This window comes from Halichoerus grypus, chromosome 1, assembly GCF_964656455.1.
Source record: "Halichoerus grypus chromosome 1, mHalGry1.hap1.1, whole genome shotgun sequence".
NCBI lineage: Eukaryota > Metazoa > Chordata > Mammalia > Carnivora > Phocidae > Halichoerus > Halichoerus grypus.
Window position 1 is genome coordinate 150,726,341 of NC_135712.1, and position 18,364 is coordinate 150,744,704.

Below are 18,364 nucleotides of genomic sequence, written 5' to 3' on the forward strand. Positions count from 1 at the left end.
TAAGAATGGAAATGTACCTTTGGCATTATCTGGTTCTAAGTCCATGCTTTATAAACAAGCAATTCCGCCTCAGGGACGACGGGGCTCAGAGTCCCTCAGTGAGTAAATGGCACTGTGGGACTGTGCCCCTCATCTCCTGGGGTAACTGCTCTTTCCAAAATGTCTTGTTGTCTCCGTTGTAATTAAATGCTATGAGATTACTTTACAGTATAACAGGTACAAGAAATAAATATTTAATAATAATAATGATAGGGTTTTGGAATATAGGTGAGGTTCAGTGGGGTGGAGTCCGGAGCCGACGACTAGGAAAGAATTCTTGAGGTGTCTTTGGTGAAAAATGGTGGTTTATTAAATCATGGGGACAGGACCTGCGGGCAAAAAGAGCTACTGCACCGGGTTGTGAGGGGTGGTTATTTATATACTATGGGGTTGGGGGAGGTAAGGAAAAAGGGAGGTTTCAAGAGAACTTTCATATGCTAAAGAGGACCTACAATATACCAGAGGCCTCGCCATTGTCAAGTTAAGGTTGTTTACCCCTCTAGTAAGGCATTAACATTAAGATAGTTGGGAACTTCCTGGAGGAACATTACACTCGCCCTGGCCGCTTCAATTATCTGTCAATGGGCTGCAGGTTATAAAGGCATTTAATTGTATCTACATTTCCTTCTGGAAGCTAAGTTACTGATGACAGGAATACTTTGTTCTTGTAGATTGCTCAGACATTTGTAAACTGAGGGAGACTCCTGTTTTGTAGGATTGTGATCTCTCTAAGTTAACTATTTGTTTTTCCTTTAGGGCACCCAGGAGTGCCTGAGGAATGTCACATATATCCTATGGTGGGAGGGATGGGTTGTGGGGTGTCAGCTTCTGCTTTGTCTTCATCTTGCCTTCTGTTCCCTCATCAATAATATGTATTATTTATTTCAAAATTCAAGGCATATGAATGTTAACTTACTTAATTCTTGCAAACACAGAAATATATGTTAAAATTAGTATGCAGATTTTATAAATAAGGAAACTGAGGTCCAGAGAGTAGTATGGTGCCCAGTGGCAGGCAGTATGCAATGTTGACATTGCTGGCTAAACTAGAATTATGACTACACTCGATGAGGCAGCTATCTCGAGCACTGTCTATGGGTCAGTCAGAGGTAATATTCATTGACCACTTGCTCTGTTCCTGGCATTGCGAACCCCTTATCACCCACATTGTTTCAACCCAGATATACCTGGAAGCACACTGTCATTGGTGACAAATTCTGTTGCACTTGTGATAGAAACCCATTAATGAAGGATGGTTGGAAGGCAGGTAGTCAGGGACAGGGGGCCTCTGCCCTAAGAGGAAACCACCCTGAAAAGGATTTTATAGCACCTTGGAAGAAGCCCTCTGCCCTTTCCCACGTGATAGATAGGTGACAAAAACCTGATTGGATGACAGGCACAGGGAGGGTTAATCAGATAAAAACAGCCCGTAATAACCCCAAGACTTAGAAACTCCAGTGGCAATCCTCTTGGGTCCCCTCCCTCCTTAGGAGCTTTGTACTATCACTTTGCTATCTCTCAATAAACTTTGCTTTGCTGCCCACCACTCTGTCTGGTCGACCTTTTCATTCTTTGAAGCACTGTGACCAAGAACCGTGGGCACCAATGAAGAAAAAAATCCTGTAACACCATGATTCTTCTGGACTCTTACACATTGTATACTTTTGAATCCCCCAAAACAGACAACTTCCCAGTATTCATTCAGTAGAGTCCAAGAATCAAAAGCCTTTTTTTTTTTTTTTTTCCTGGAGCAGTCTTTTACTGAGATTTGTGGATAATGGGTGTGAGGGTGCCACATCGCATACAACCAGGAAACAGACTAAAATTGGTTATTATTTGATGGCCGCTTTCTTAAGAAGGCCTTGAGCTACTCTCCTTGGTTGAAATCCACACCTTTTACATCCTAGAGGGCTTCTCTCAGTCCTGAAACACAAATTCTTATTTATCCTGTAGGGCAATTTAACCTTTGTTTCACAAAATTTCTTTCTTACCATGCCTCAAGGCCAAAATTATTACAGCTAAATGTCCCATCATTTTGTTTTGCTAAGCAAAAGGTCACCTGCCCCAGGGAGAAAAGACAACCACTCCCTTAGGGAGTAGAAGCAGAAGCACTCAGTTGTGGTTTTAAATAACAACCTTCTCTCTTTGTCTAGCCCTTTTCTCTCTTCCTCTGCTATCTTCCTAGTAACCCTATCAGGTAGAAATGGTTAGCTACATTTTAGCAGAGAGGAGATGAAAGTTCACAGAGGTTATGTGTGACCTGCCCTTTATTGTCCCCTTAGAAAATGGAGGAGAAGGGATTCCTTGTCAAGATTTTCCTTCCAAATCCTGTGCTCTTAAAACCAGCTTTTCCTCTCTGCTTATTCTCTATCAGCAGTTCTAGATCCAAATCTCTGGGTGAACTGTCATAAATCTGTACATGTTCTCACACCTTCTTAACATCCTACTCATCTTCTATGTAAATGTATATCCAATCTTTTTCAAAATTAACTTTGTAGTAAAATAATTTGACAGTGTAGGGGCGGCAAATTTTTCCCTTCTTCCCTCTAGATTTCTTGACTGGTCTAACAATGAAATTGCTATAAAATAGATTAACAGGAGAAAAACAAATTTAATTTCATACAGGAGCCCCAAAGGTATGAGACTCAAGGGCAATCAGGCAGTTGAGGTTTATATGCCATCCTGAGCTAAGGGAGGGGATAGGGGCCCAGGACTTCAAAAAGGAGGAGGGTAACTCACAGGATGAAAAGAGGAGCAGATGTTTGGTAATTAGTTTGCCATGCCTTACAGATAGATCTTTTAGATAAAAATTATCTCTGGCAATAGCTCTTTTTCTGGGCCAGACCTCCCATATAAATTCTTTTAGCTGGTTAAGAGAGAGGTAATAAATGTTTTTTGTTGGTTTGTTTTTGAGCCTGCTGGGTCTTGATTGACTTCAGCTCTGAGTAATCCACATGCCAAAGTGGCATATTTTGGGGTATCATATTTGGTTTCCCTTCAACAGTAAATTTCTAAATGTAAAATTATCGGACTTAGTTCATACTTCCAGAATCACCTATTTTCTAAAATATTTATCTTTTTAAAGGTAGCATTTAAAAAATCTTTATAATTCTTATTTTGACAATACCTACCAGTTTCATTTAGCTTCATAATTCTTATAATTTGTATTTTAGATATGCAATCAATAAATGAATACATAATTGCAGCAAAAATAAAAATAAAAATAAATCATGCAAAAGCTTTCATCCCCACCCACAGCCAAACCCACTCTGTTCCCAGAGTTATTTTACTTGTCTGGAGTGTTGCCTTCCATGTCTCTCCTGAGGGCCCTTTAAATAAGCATTTACACATACTCACACACATACAGTTTTTATTGTGTGGTTTGAAAGTACTAATTTTGCTATTTTTACATAATGAGGATCACATATTAGACATGTTTGGCTTTTTCTTTTTTAAGTCAACAGTATGCCTTGGAGGCCTTTCCATATCATCCTGGGCAGAGCTTCCTTCCCCTTCATCTTCCTCTAGACATACAGCAAGAGGCCCCCTACAGATTTTACTCCTCCTGCTCCCTGCCAACATGGTCTTTAAAAACATAACTATGATGGTTCTTTCTTCAAAGCCCTCCAATGGTTTCCCAATGCAAAGAAAATAAAATCCAAACTCTTCCTTATCTTGGCTTCCGAGCCCCTCCAGGATCTTCACGTTCCTCACCTGAAATTTATCTCCTACTACTTTCCTACCCTAGCTTTGCTCTTATTCAAAGATTGTGTCTTCCTTGCTAGTCATATTGACTGGAATCCTCTCTCCCACCTTACTTTGCTCCCTGCTCACATGTTCATGGATCCAAAGGCCTTTCCTGGGGCAGCACCTTTCTATCCTGTCTCTTTTCCAAGTATTTTCCACTTATTACAATTGCACTACTTATTAATTTGTTTGCCTGTTTGTTGTCTGTCTCCCCCATTCAAATGTCACCTCTAAAAAGACATGAATACTGTTTATTTTGTTCAGAAGCTAGGACTGCGCCTGCACATTCACAAATAAAGGATTTCCTGAATACTTCAGTTTCAATCTTATAACTGCTGCCTAGTATGTCACTGAATGTCTATACCTCACTTTATTATTTTCCTTTCTAGCATGTTTATTTAATGTATTTATTTGTTAAGCTATTACAGGCAAGGCTGCAGTGAACATCAAGAGAAGGGTTATATTTGGTGGGAGGGCAGGACCTTCTGCCTTAGGTTGCAGAGTTCTATTGTTTAATCTGTGTTGTTTGATATCAGTATTTGCTTTATAAGAATTCACCAAGCTATTCATTTGTTTTGTCTGGTAGTCTGTATCTGAGCTGTATTTACAATCAAAAGGCAGGAGAGAGACAGACAGACAGACAGATAAGTTTCTGAGTCACATACTTGATTGTAGCCCAAACCTCAGACCCATGAGGCATGGAAGAGGAGGTAAGCCCATGGTACACAGATCCTCAATTTACCTCTCTGCTGGGGTGAAGCTATGCCATCATCTGTTTATATCTCTTTTAAAAGGATTATTTCCCCAGTGAATATCCGTGTAAGATTCTCTCCACTTGATGAATGAGCCTGGAAATTCTAGGTCTGGTTGCTCATTATGGCTGAGAAAAGAAGTGCATGAGATAAAAATGATTTGAGTTAGAGAGGGTCAGTGGGACCTGAATATCCTATCTCTGAAAAAGCAAGCCACTGTAGCATGTTCCCAGTGTATCTGCCTTGACCTAATCTTCAGTAAATTCCAACGAAGTTTTCATGAGTCACCAATGTAATTTTACCTATATTTATTTATTATTCCAACTCATTCCACTTAATCTGCTCATGAATCCTCCCTTCTGCCTGGGTTCCTATTGGGATTTGTACCACTCTAAAACCCTACATCAAACCTCTCAGTTTAAAAATCCAAGTGCTAAAGTTAGAGAACAATTTATTTTAAGAAGAAGGAAACATATATTGATGAACTCTGAGCACAAATCCATTGATTACTTTCTATTTGAATATTTAGGCAAATTGTTTACACCTACAATTGAACAGGAATTAAGCTATCTGTTTCTAGAAAGTAAAATTCACTGTCTTTTTAATCAAGCCAATCAGGGGAAAGGATCCAACAATTCTAAATTAAGAAAATGAAACACCTTTGGCATAGAAGCAACTGTTTAACTACAAAAGAAGAAAAAACATTGAGTGATATTACACCAAGTTCAGTTAAATTCTTAGCAGAGTTTTTGTATTTAGGTTAGGATTATAATAAGTCACGTTTTTCTCACTTGAAATGAGTCACTTGATCTCTAAGATTCCAATTATCTTTATAATTTCTTGAATAAATAGTCACTTTTTGGGGCTATTTAACATAAAGCTTTACAGATGTCTATGTTTCTAATTTGAGAAAGTTTGGGGGAAAAAATCACTTGACATAGACTTATTCTTCAATTTATTTTTGTTAGAATGTTTCTAGCACAGTGAAAGGACACTGACCCAGACCCAGACTCATGCCCTAGTTCCAGAAGTAAAGATTTAGTCTGTTATTACTTTTAAAGGAACAAAGTTGTTGGAGCCAACCACTTCTTCCCAGTGTTTTTAAGTGGATAGAAAATGTAATTGCACCTCTTGATGTTATTGTTATTTATTGATTTATAAACCATCTTTCACAAGATTAAAAGAACTGCAGAATTTCAAGCAACTCCTTTCCTTTCCTAAGACTTGCTTATTATTTTTCCAGCAGTAGCTGCTTACAAAGGTTAAGTATGTATAGCTTTGCATTCTTTTTGATGTGAGAATCAATCCAGTATCATCCACTGAACTGGGCTTAGGGGAAGCTGAAATTCAAAATCCAGGCATACACTCCAAAGTGAAGTATTTCCCCAGGTTATCATTTATGTGATGGGTATTCTGTTGAGGATTTAAATTAAGGCAGGACTTTACTGCTAGTGTAAGTGACTCTTGTAATAGAAAATAATTTTCTTTTTGAAGCAAATCCACTATGGATGTATGTTACAGGCTTATTATATTTTCTTAGACTGTGAGCTCCTCAAGGGCAAGACCTATGACTTATTCATGTCTGTGTCCTTAAAGAGTTTTATCCCCGAGATACAGTATGTGCATTATAAGTCATTTTGAATGGATTGCTCATGAGTTCTTTTGTAATATGGAACCGTGTTGATGTATAATAAGCAAATGGCTTGATCAATCTGCACATTTAATTCTTCCATTCATTCATCAAACATATATTTACATCCTTGATATGTGTTAGATACTCTGTTGAATAAATATGTAATATGTATATAATATATATAATAATGTAATATATATAAATATGTATATATATGTGTGTATATGATACAATTGTATATATGTGATACAACTATGATATGATAAGGACAAAAGATGTAAACAGATAATTACAATAAGACAACATAAGATGAAAATACATAAGAGTAAAACTAGCATTGTGATAAAAATTTTAAGAAGATGTTACTGCAAGAAGAGTAATATGATTATCAGCAACAGTGAACTTCAAAGATGTAAGTTTTGGAGTTCTGCATTAGATTTCCATGAAGACAGGTTTTCAGGTGGGATATTAGAAAGAGATAGGGACTGGATGCAGTTTGGGAGTCTACTTGCCTACAGGTGCCACTTGGGGTCATAACTTTGCAAGCAAGAGTGTAGCCTAAGAGAATGGAAGTCCTTAGGAGATAGTCAGATAGGAAGAAGGTTTAGACAGGGAACCCACAGGAGACTGGGAAGAGCACAGCACAAGAGAAGAGAGAAGAGGCTCCTAAGTAGAGAGTGTGGTGTGAAGTACTGAAGACATGTGCATAGACATCATTAAATGTGGTGATTGGTGGTTATGGTGATCTGAAGATCAGTCTCTGCAGATTGTTGGGGACAGATGTACAGTTCATATAGCATTATACAGGATACCAGTCTGATCTCTTTGATGATAAAGAGAATTCTTCAACAGCATTACGGATATCAACTATAAGTGACTGACACTTGAAAGTTGTAGCAATTTGTGAGAAATTCATACTCATCCTTGAATTTATTAGGTCAAATCTTATAGTATCTATTGATGAGTGAACAAAAAGTAAGCTGAGGGCAAAACACAAGCTTACACCCTGCATGTCCACGTCCCCCTGTAGCTGGGATATGTGTGACATTCCTCTAGCACTCCTGGCTGCCCAAGAACAAAGGAAAGGGAAAACCAAGTGGTTAACTGATAGAGAGCTCAGTCATACAGGACATGAGTGTCCATCAATTTGCAACAGTCTTAATGATTTACATGAAAAAAAGCAATCTTATCAATAGCCAAAGTTCTACAAACCTATAGACTCAGTCTCTTAGGACTCTAACATTACCCTCACCTCCATAGGATAGAAAATCTTATATAATCAGTCACCCCTCACACTTATAATGCAGCTTTTTCTGCCCATGGGTCCTGTCCCTAAAGACATCTCAATAATTCTTTCTTGACTGTCAGTTCTGAACCCCTCCACTCCAAACCACATAATTAGGACAGATACAATTTAACATTTATTGTTATGATTAATATTTGTCTCTTCACTAAAGTCTAAGCTTCATGAAGACAGACCCTCGTTGGTTTGCTCACCATTGTATTCCCGATGTAGCTGTTCCTACATGGTATGAAGTTCACTTAAAATGTGTTGGTCATCAGAACATTTTATCTGGTTTTTTTTTTTTTTTCAATCAGCACAAAAGATCAATTCGTAAAATTTATCTACTACAAGATCCTCATTTTAGAGTTTTTAATTCTTGTTTTTATTTATTTCATAGAATAATAGTTTATGACTTCAGGAAAGTTTTCAAAGAATAATATACAGGTGCCATATTTTCTGAGTACTTGTACATCTGACAACGTATTTTTGTTGCCTTTCTTAAGGTTAGAGTTTTGCAGTAGAAACTGTCTTCCCTCAAAACTCATTAGACATCATGTCATTAGAAGTACTCTGAGTTACAGAGAAGATTGATGCAGAGTGCAATTTTATTTTAAAATTAATGTATACTCGGGCGCCTGGGTGGCTCAGTCGTTAAGCGTCTGCCTTCGGCTCAGGTCATGATCCCAGGGTCCTGGGATTGAGTCCCACATCGGGCTCCCTGCTCGGCAGGAAGCCTGCTTCTCTCTCTCCCACTCCCTCTGCTTGTGTTCCTGCTCTCGCTATCTCTCTGTCAAATAAATAAAATCTTTAAAAAAAAAAAATTAATGTATACTCTATCACATAAAAGTAAGACATGAAACAAAATGAATGCCTTACTTCTCAGGTCAAGTTCTTGAGAACCAGTGCTTGAGACTTGTATGCATGTGATATATTAAGTGCTACCTGGAGAAATGAGTAAGAGAGTAAGGGAGCAGGACAGAAAAACACAGGAAGGCAGTCAAAGGTGTGATCTCAGGTAGAATTCCATGGGGAATGGCTGCAGGCTGAGTTCATAGGCAAATTCAGGAGCATAAGTTATGACTCACAGGTATCCTCATCCAAGGCAAGGGAATTGGGTTTCCATAGTTCTGCACCAACAGTTATTGGCTGAGGGCCATGGGGAGGATGAAATCCCCAGGCACCTCTGACTCTCTACATATTTAGGCAAAAAGGGTTGTAACAGCCCAATGGCAGTTCTCCGAACAAGAATCAAGGGGCTAGCTTTTGGAAGTCAAACTGGAGTGTGCTACAGTGATAAAAAGGAATCTGATCCAAAGGAACTGGATGGAGCACTGGAAATGTCTGTTACCCACACTAAATCATAAACCTACCTGCCTACAGAACATGCCTCACATATATTTCCAAGCAAGCTATCCATCTATTTTTTAATTAAAAAATCATACAATTCAAATTATTAAAAGAAGAGTTTTTCAAAGTTATTCCATGACTGGCAAGTCCAATGTCTCCTTTAGAATGGCATGACCAAATCCCAAGCATTTCCCTGAAGGTGGTATGAAATGATGGGCTGTCAGAGAAGTGTGACTTAACCAGTGAACATGCAGAGAAGCCTTCCTTGCAATGAGCTGGCCATTAGTGTATGGGGCAGAAGAGGAGCTATGTGGTAAGATACAATGCGGCTCCTGGTCCCAGGTGGAGGAAGAGAAAGAAGGCTAAAGAATCTCATACAATGCATTCTTTCCTTCTCCCTCATATTAGCCTTTTGTAAATCATTTGTCCAGTAACATCTGCCCCCACTTTGAAAAAGACCTATGGCATTTGCTGCTAAACACAGAGGACTGAATACATGATGGCTTTGTTTCCTCCTGAAATGCATTAAATAATGAAAATGGAATAAGAAGTGATGTAATCAAGCAAGGGCAGCAAGATGAGAGAAGGAAAAACATGACCATGAAAGAAGAGGATGGGAAGGAGGCAGAGGAGAGGGAAATGTCATCTGAGTGGAAGAAGCTGAAACTGAAGTGTCTATACAGGAGGCAAAGGAGGGAAGCCGATCTTCCTGCATGAGTAGAGAAAGCCTTGTCCTCTGACACCCTAGGTCTCTTGGAAGGCAGACATAGGGCACACAAACAATTTCTAGATAAGTCACCTAAATTACTTACAAATAGTTAGCTCATTCACACCTCTCCACATCTTCTCCATCCATAGGGTTCTAGAGGTTGACTGTGTGAAGACACTGAGCCATAGAAGATCAGCATCATGGAGAATGGATTATAACGAAACTGTTACAGAATGGAAACTCTGTAAGAAGCAGCAAAAAGGAGATTTTCCACTGCTGTGAAAAACAGAGGTGTGTGGTGGCGCCTGGGTGGCTCAGTCGTTAAGCGTCTGCCTTCGGCTCAGGTCATGATCCCAGAGTCCTGGGATCGAGCCCCGCATCGGGCTCCCTGCTTGGCGGGAAGCCTGCTTCTCCCTCTCCCACTCCCCCTGCTTGTGTTCTCTCTCTCGCTGTGTATCTCTCTCTGTCAAATAAATAAACAAAATCTTTAAAAAAAAAAAAACAAACAAAAAAAACAGAGGTGTGGATGATGGCAGAAATTTATCAAAATTATATGAAAAATAATACTTTCTGAAGTTCTTTCCCAAGTATATAAATATGTTTGCATGTTGATATATTTTTTGGAATGTTTTATAATGTTTTATAATATATTAACTAATTTGCATCAATGGCCATTTAGGTTATTTTATGGGTCTAAGGTTACAAGCATGATCATTGTAGGTGGGTACAATGTGAATACCCTTCATCATTTACTATGATATCCAGTCTTTCCCATTTTCTTAGGATACAGTTTTAGAATTAGAATGACCATATTAAAAACAATATACATGTCTGAAATATTTTAATAAATTTTCCCAAATTGCTCTACAGAAATGCTATTCAAATTCCAATCTGCAGTCATCTACTATATAAAAGAAGTCCTTTAAAAAAAAACCCCTTTAAAACATGATGTATAAAAATGGTCGAGAACTCCTTAATTGGCAGTCCAAATGGGACCTTTTCTGAGTTTGCTTTATTTTTATTTTTTTCTTTGTGAATTGTTCTTCTGGGTCTTTTTCTTTCATTTTCTTATTGTGGTTTTAATTTTTAAATAAACACTATGTATCAATGACCTTAAACCCTACTTATTGTTTATGTTGGCCATTTTTATTGGTTCGCTCTTTGTTTTTTAAAATTTCATTAAGCTATTATTTAATGTACAGAAAATTGAATTTTATTTTATTAAATTATTAGAAGTAAAACAGAAAGTACCACAAAGCTGAAAATGAAAAAAAAAAAAAAAAGTGGTCTTGTAGCCAACCATCCCCTCTAACTCTTATAATTTTTCCTAACATTTTAGAGACTTATTCTAGTATTCCTTTCATAGTTCTAAACAGATTCTTAGGGTACTATTTCATGATTTTCAGTGGTATAGATGATGTAGTGACTTCCTACCATGGATACTGAGGATTCATTTCTTTTACATTATCCCCAAATTCCTCCTACATTTTCTCTCCTGTTCAGCCATTCAACAAAGTAATATCAAAATTTTTTGTAAAATCAATATTCAGCAGTTGTAATATTTTGACTGTAAATATTTTTCACAGCTAAGCCATGAGTATATTACAATGAGATTTCCTTTCTTATAAACTATGTTTTGCTACAGTTAGCAGTTGTTTTATTTTTGTTGGCTTAGGTGTTGACAGCAACACTGACTTGCTCCAAATTCTTTTCAGGATGGTCTCAACATCAGTTGATAACTCAGTTGCATTTCCTGTTGTTCCCAATCCCCCCTGGGAGATTTCTGGTCCTCTATCTTCTTGCTTTAATCCAAAGTAGTTACTCTTTAGGCCTGATACTCTACTATTCTTGTGGGGCAATTTTATTTTGGAATTTTTTCTTTCTCAATGATAATGGATGGAGTAACTATTGTTAGGATGGTTATTTAAAATGGAGCCAGGAGGACATTGAGGAAGTGGGCTCTATACACATCTTCTATTTCAAATTCTCAGAATTTTTGCTGAACTCAGCTAAAAGTCAAGACATCTGCTGCATGTTAAAATGTACATAAATGGACTTTCTGCCTGACACCAGCCCTGACAACCAACCACATATAGATTAGTGTAACTGTAGTTAATACCAGCACCAATCACATTTCATTGAAAACAAATTATGTAAATTCCTTCTTTGCTCTTTAAAAACTCTAACCTTTGTCTCTCTGGAACAGACTTTCAATTTTGGTCAAATTGTAAGCAGAAAGAGTTAGGAGTCCTCAGAAAAAGAAAGACTAGATGTAGCTGTCATGTGTAAGACGAGTCATGTTAGGGCCCCAGCTATTTTCCATGCTCTATGCCCTACAGGCTCTACTTGGCCAACTACACTTCCTGCAGAACTTCCTAGGAGGTGTCAGAATTACAAAGAAATGCAAAAACCTCAGTAGTTAAGGATTTTAAGGAAACAAAGGGAATGCAAAAACTAACAGTCTCTACCCAGCCAGGAAATAACATAACCATATCAGAGACAATAAATCAGTGGTAAAACTCCCAGTACTGTTTCAAAAGTAAACAAGGCCTTACATTCTTTATCAGATGATAAGGAGCCCAAGACGCATCCAGTTTATACTGGCTCTGGGAGCAAGCACAGAGCTCCTTCCTCTTGTCCACAGTTACCTCTACTTCATTCCTAAGAGGAGCCAAAGTTTCATTAACATAGCATAGGATGCATATATAGACATGTTTTCTAAGTACACCTGCATAACTTTATGTCAGCATTTCCATGTGATGACAAAGCTCCCCTTTCTGAATATTCATCTAAAACCTTAAATAATAAGAGCCCACTCACCCCTACTTAGTAAATCACGGCTTGGGAAGTTATTCCCTGTGATCTCATTTGCTGCAAATAAAGTTTCCTTTGTGTGCGCCACCTGGTGTAGTCTCTACCTGTAACTCACCAAAGAGCGACCTCTCCATTAGCTCAGTTGCTGAATCTGTGTGCCCTGGATTACAATCCCTAAGACTCCAAATAATCACACACGTTTTATTTTGCAGCTTGAAGTTTTGTCTTTTGTTGGCGTCAGTTATTATGGCTATTGCTACTTGGTTTAACCTTTTGTGATGGTGGAGGATATCTTCCTGAGAGTGGCTGCCTGTATCTTTTTCCTTTATCAATAGCTTCCCTAGTTTTCATGTCCATCTTTTTATTATCTTGTTTCAATTTACCTATCAATTTTTGAAATTGCTTTAAAAATTACATTTTGAGAACTTTAAAATTTTGCTTACTATTATTTGAAAAGATCTTTCTTACCTTTACTCTTGAATAATAGTTTGGTGAAGTGAGTATACAAATATAAATTCATCTTTCTCAGATTTTGAATTGTTCTCCAGCATCCATTGTTTATTTTAAGACATATGGTGACATGATTCTTATACTTTTGTATGTGGCTTGTTATTTTTCTTTTTCAGAATGTCAAAACCTTATTTCTAATCCAGGCTTATGAAATTTTTCAATAGCATGTTTTGCTACTGGTTGTTTTTATTTATTGTGCTCATGAGAGTTTTCAATCTGGAAATTCATTTCCCTCTTTAATTTCATTAATATGTTTGTAAATTCCTCCTATATTCTTTCTCTCTTTTGGGGGAGGGGAGGAGCTTACTTGGATATTATACTTTCTGGTTAGTATCTCCATTTATCTCTTTTGTCTTTTTATTGGAAGGAGGGTTCTTATTTATTTAAATTTCCACAAATTTAAAATGCCATCATTTCATTAAATATTTTGGACTTAAAAGAAAACTTTTCTAGAGATCTTTCATATTGTTTGTTTTTTCTAACTTCCTATTCTTTTTCAAGGATGCAACATCTCATCATTCAGAGGGTATTAAGTGTAGTATTTTGAAATTTTTCCCTCCATTGTCCAGGCTTTTTGTCAAACTCCTTACGATTGTTTAGTTTTTGTCTTGTTTTGTTTTCTAACAATTTATAGTCTTTCCTTAAAGGTCTGGTGATCCTTGCCTGACTGCTTATATGTAAATGTAAGTCACTTAAGAGCTGACTGGAAGCAAGGCAGATGTAGAAGAATCTCTTAAGTAACTTTCTGATTCTCTTACTGGCGCCTTTTCCATTGGGTTTATCAATATCCCTTATATAGAAAATTGTATTATTCTTATTATCAAGTTTTTCAATATATTTATTTGCAATTTCTGCTCTTTTCCTGCTTAGAAAATCCAAGACTTCCTCAATTCAAAATTTGTTTACTTCTCTTATATGTTTTTTTAATTTATTTTTTTATTGAAGTATAATTAACATACAATGTTATATTGGTTTCGGGTATACAGTATATTGATTCAACAATCCTGTATCCCCTCTGGAAACCCCCAGTTTGTTCTCTGTACTGGAGTCTGTTTTATTGTTTGTCTCTTTTTTTTGTCTTTGTTTTGTGTCTTAAATTCCACATAGGAGTGAAACCATATGGTTACTTTTGTTTACATTTAAATCTTAATTATATTAAGAATAGGGATGCCTGGGTGGTTCAGTTGGTTAAGCGGCTGCCTTTGGCTCAGGTCATGATCCCAGGGTCCTGGGATGGAGCCCCACATCGGGCTTCCTGCTCAGCGGGGAGCCTGCTTCTCCCTCTGCCTGCTGTTCCTCCTGCTTGTGCTTGTTCTCTGTCTCTCTCTCTCTCTCTCTGACAAAAAAAAAAAAGAATATATTTTTATAAAATAAAGAATATCACATTATTTATAGTTACCCATTATCTTTGTATCATTTACAATGGTTACCTTGTATCCCACTGGTTTTAGATTACAATTTTAGTATGCATTTAAGAACTGTATAATATAATGTTTAGAAAGACAAATTATTACTAAAGATGTCCCATTTTTTCTCATTTGACAACGAGAATGATAATACTAGGACCTACTTCTAAGGTGTGTAGTGCAGAATAAATAGTAACTGTATATGAAGTCTGTACAAAATTGTCTAGCACATAGTTACTGCTTAATAAGTATTAACTATTATGATGCATTTTCTTCTAGATTTTCAACTATGTCAAATTGAACTACTCATATATTTGACACACTCTAATTATTGTAACTTTATAGCTATATATTAATTTTTTGTATTGTTCCCATTTCTCATTTGGGTTCAAAATTTTCTTTAATATTCCAAAATTTTATATATATATATATATATATATATATATATTTAAAGATTTTACTTATTTGACAGAGAGAGACACAGTGAGAGAGGGAACACAAGAAGGGGGAGTGGGAGAGGGAGAAGCAGGTTTCTGGCTGAGCAGGGAGCCCAATGCGGGGCTTGATCCCAGGGCCCTGGGATCATGACCTGAGCCGAAAACAGATGCTTAATGACTGAGCCACCCAGGCACCCCCCAAAAAATATTTTTTAAATGAAATTTGACTGTATTGCAAGTACTCAACATTGCACCAAAATTAAAACTCAAAATAAATTAAAAACAAAAACACACACCAATAATAGTGACATGTTGATTAAAAATTATGGTGTATGTATAATAAGTTTTCATAAGAAATATATATCTTTACAAAATTAACTCTTACCATTTAGAGATGTGGTACAGCTTTTCATTTACTCAAGTACTATTTGATATCCAAAATTAAAGGTTTGAAATGTCATTATTATGAATTCTGCATACTTTCCTTATGTTTACTTCTTTATATTATATAGCTTTTTAGCTATGGTGGGAATACTTTTGATTATGTTTTGTAAATGGCTAGCACTGATTAATTTTTATACTTGACTATTTCCTTGATTATCATATTTTCCATTTAATGTATCTTCATGTTACAAAATCTGTAAAATCATGCCTCTTTTTTTTCAACATTCTTTTATTTCTTTTTTCACCTCTTAATTCTTTTTTCTTTCCTGTGCATAGACTAGAACTTTAAAAAAAAAAAAAAGTGTTGTGGTGCCTGGGTGGGTCAGTTGGTTTAACATCCTACTCTTGATTTTGGCTCAGGTTATGGTCTCAGGGTTGTGAGATTGAGCCCCACATTGGCTCAGTGATGAGCATGGGGCCTGCTTGCAATTCTCTCTCTCCCTCTTCTTCTGCCCCTCCCCTGGCTCAGGCTTTCTCTCTCTAACAAAATAAATAAATAAATAAATAAAATTAAAATTAAAATAAGAAAAAGTGTTAATTAATGGCAATGACAGTGACCATCCTATTCTTGATTCACTGCTTCAAGTACTTCATTGTTCTACATGGTCATGTTTATCATATAGAAAGCATGTTTTCAGTTGTGATTCACTAAGATATTTTTTCTATCAAAAATGTGTGTCAGATGCTATCAACTGTTTTTTGTTTTTAAGATTTTATTTATTCATTTGTGAGAGAGAGAGAGAGAGCGAGCATGAGTAGGGGAAGGGGCAGAGGGAGAGGGACAAATAGACTCCCTGATGAGTGGAGAGCCCAATGCAGGGCTTGATCCCAGGACCCTGAGATCAAGACCTGAGCCGAAGTCAGAGGCTTAACCAGCTGAGCCACCCAGGCACCCCATCAACTTTTTTTTTTTCCCTTAAACCAATGAAAACATCTCTTTAAAAATTTTATTAATATAATTAATTATATTAGTACATCTTCTGTCAAACAACTTTTGATTTCTTTCAAAATACTATTTACTCATAGTATGCAATACAAATTTGAGCTGCAATTATATTTAATTAAAATTTATTTTTGTAAATATTCTAGTTGAGATGGGTGTTTGCATTTCCAGTTGAGCTTTTAAAAATCTAATTGCATTTTAGGGTTCTGCTAGCTGTATAATATTAATGGCAAAGTTGGCATTGTCTATGTTCTAGAACTTCATATTGCATTTGGCATTATCATTTTTTGAAGGTTTGATAGACTTCATTCATAAAATTCTCTGGGCTGAGACACTTATTTACAACTAATCATCACTGCAAATTTATCTTTGCAAATAAAGTATGTGAATTTTAATAAAATAACTTTCTAGAGTTATGCACAAAATGAAATCCAACATCTCCTTTGTTTCTAACAGATTCTATTTATTTATCTAACCATGTGTACTTTTTGAATGAATAAATAGAAACAATTAGAACTCATATACTAAGGACCAGCAAAGAAAATTGACTTTTAAATTTCTTAAGCAATATTCATAATTCCAGCAATAATATTTTTTTAAAAATTCAAATGCGTTTCCTGTAATGTATTACGTATTTCAGAAAAAAAACTTTTTGAACAAACATGCCAATATTTTTTCACTCATTTAAAAAAAATTACCCAGGAAATAGATGTCCATGAATCATTTCTTTGGGTACTTTAGACAAATTTTTAAATGTTCTTCCACTGATGTTAATCTCTTCTCAAATCAGTTATAGTAATTTATGATCTTCTAAAAAAAGGCATTTCAATCTGATTTTCACATGTATTAGCATGTGGTAGTGTAGTATATATATTTAATCTTTTATATGTCTATGATTATATCCTCAATAGTATTTCAAAATTATTGTAATTATTTAGTCTATTTTTATAAGCTATGCAAAATATTGTTTTAATAACATTTTTATAAAATAAGCATTTATGTATACTTTTCAAGTTTGTACTTTTTCTTTTAATGTTTTAATATTTATTATAAATTATGAATAATTATTAATTTATCATTTTCTCTCTCTTTTGAAAGTTTGTCTTATTCTTTTTTTATCTTATTCTTTTTTAACATTTTAATTTGGATACTTAGTTTAATCCCTTATTCTTATTTAATAATCAAAGACAAGTCACTCAGCAGAAAAATGACAAGTATGTAAACTAGCAATTATTGAAAGAAGTACAAATGACCTATAAACATATGAAAAATTTCTCAACTGCACAATAAGAAAGATGAAAATATTTTAGAATGATTTATGTGCTTCCCACTATTGGTTTGGTAAAGATTAAAAGTAATAAAAGTGCTCGATGTTAGTGTAGTTTCAGGAGAAAAAATTAAATTTCATATTCTATTAGTAGGATTAAATGTTGACATCACGTTACAGAGAGGATTTGTCAATCAGTATCAAATTTCAATATTTCTGAGTCTCTTGGTCAATTTTTACTTCTAATAATTTAATGTTAGAACAATTTTAAAAAATGAATTTCCTTACAGCCTTATTTTTAACAAATATATAAATTCCAATCAATAGGAGAATGGCTTCTGTAGTTACATAATATTGTTATTATGTTATGGACTATGGATATAGATATGTTATGGAATATCATTAAACATTTCCTTTTTTCCTTTATTTTTTAAAACACTGTCAACTACTGATCTCTAAATGTCTCTATGATTCTGCTTTTTCTAGATGTAATATAGTTGGGATTATAGGGTAAATAGCCTTTTCAAATTGGTTTCTTTCACTTTGTAAGATGCATTTAGGGCTCTTCCATATCTTTTTATGACTTGATCCTAATTTCTTTTTAGCACTGAATAATATTCCATCGTAGATATACCACAGCTTATATGTCCATTCACCTACTGAAGGACACTTGGTTGCTCCCAAGTTTTGGTAATTATGGATATAGCTGCTATAAACATCCATGCACAGCATTTTCTGTGGATATGTTTTCAAGCACTTTGGGTAATATCAAGGAGTGCAATTTTTGGATTGTATGAAAAAAAATATGTTCAGTTTTGTGAGAAACTGCCAGTCTTTGAAAGAGTCTACACCATTTTACATTCCCAAAGAAAATTTCTTTGCTTCACATCCTTGCCAGCATTTGGTCCTGTCAGTGTTCTGGATTTTGGCCATTCTAATAGTATATCGTTGTTTTAACTTGCATTTTTCTAATGACATTAGTGTGGAGCATTTTTTCATATGCTTTCTTGTTAGTTGCTTATCTGTTTTAG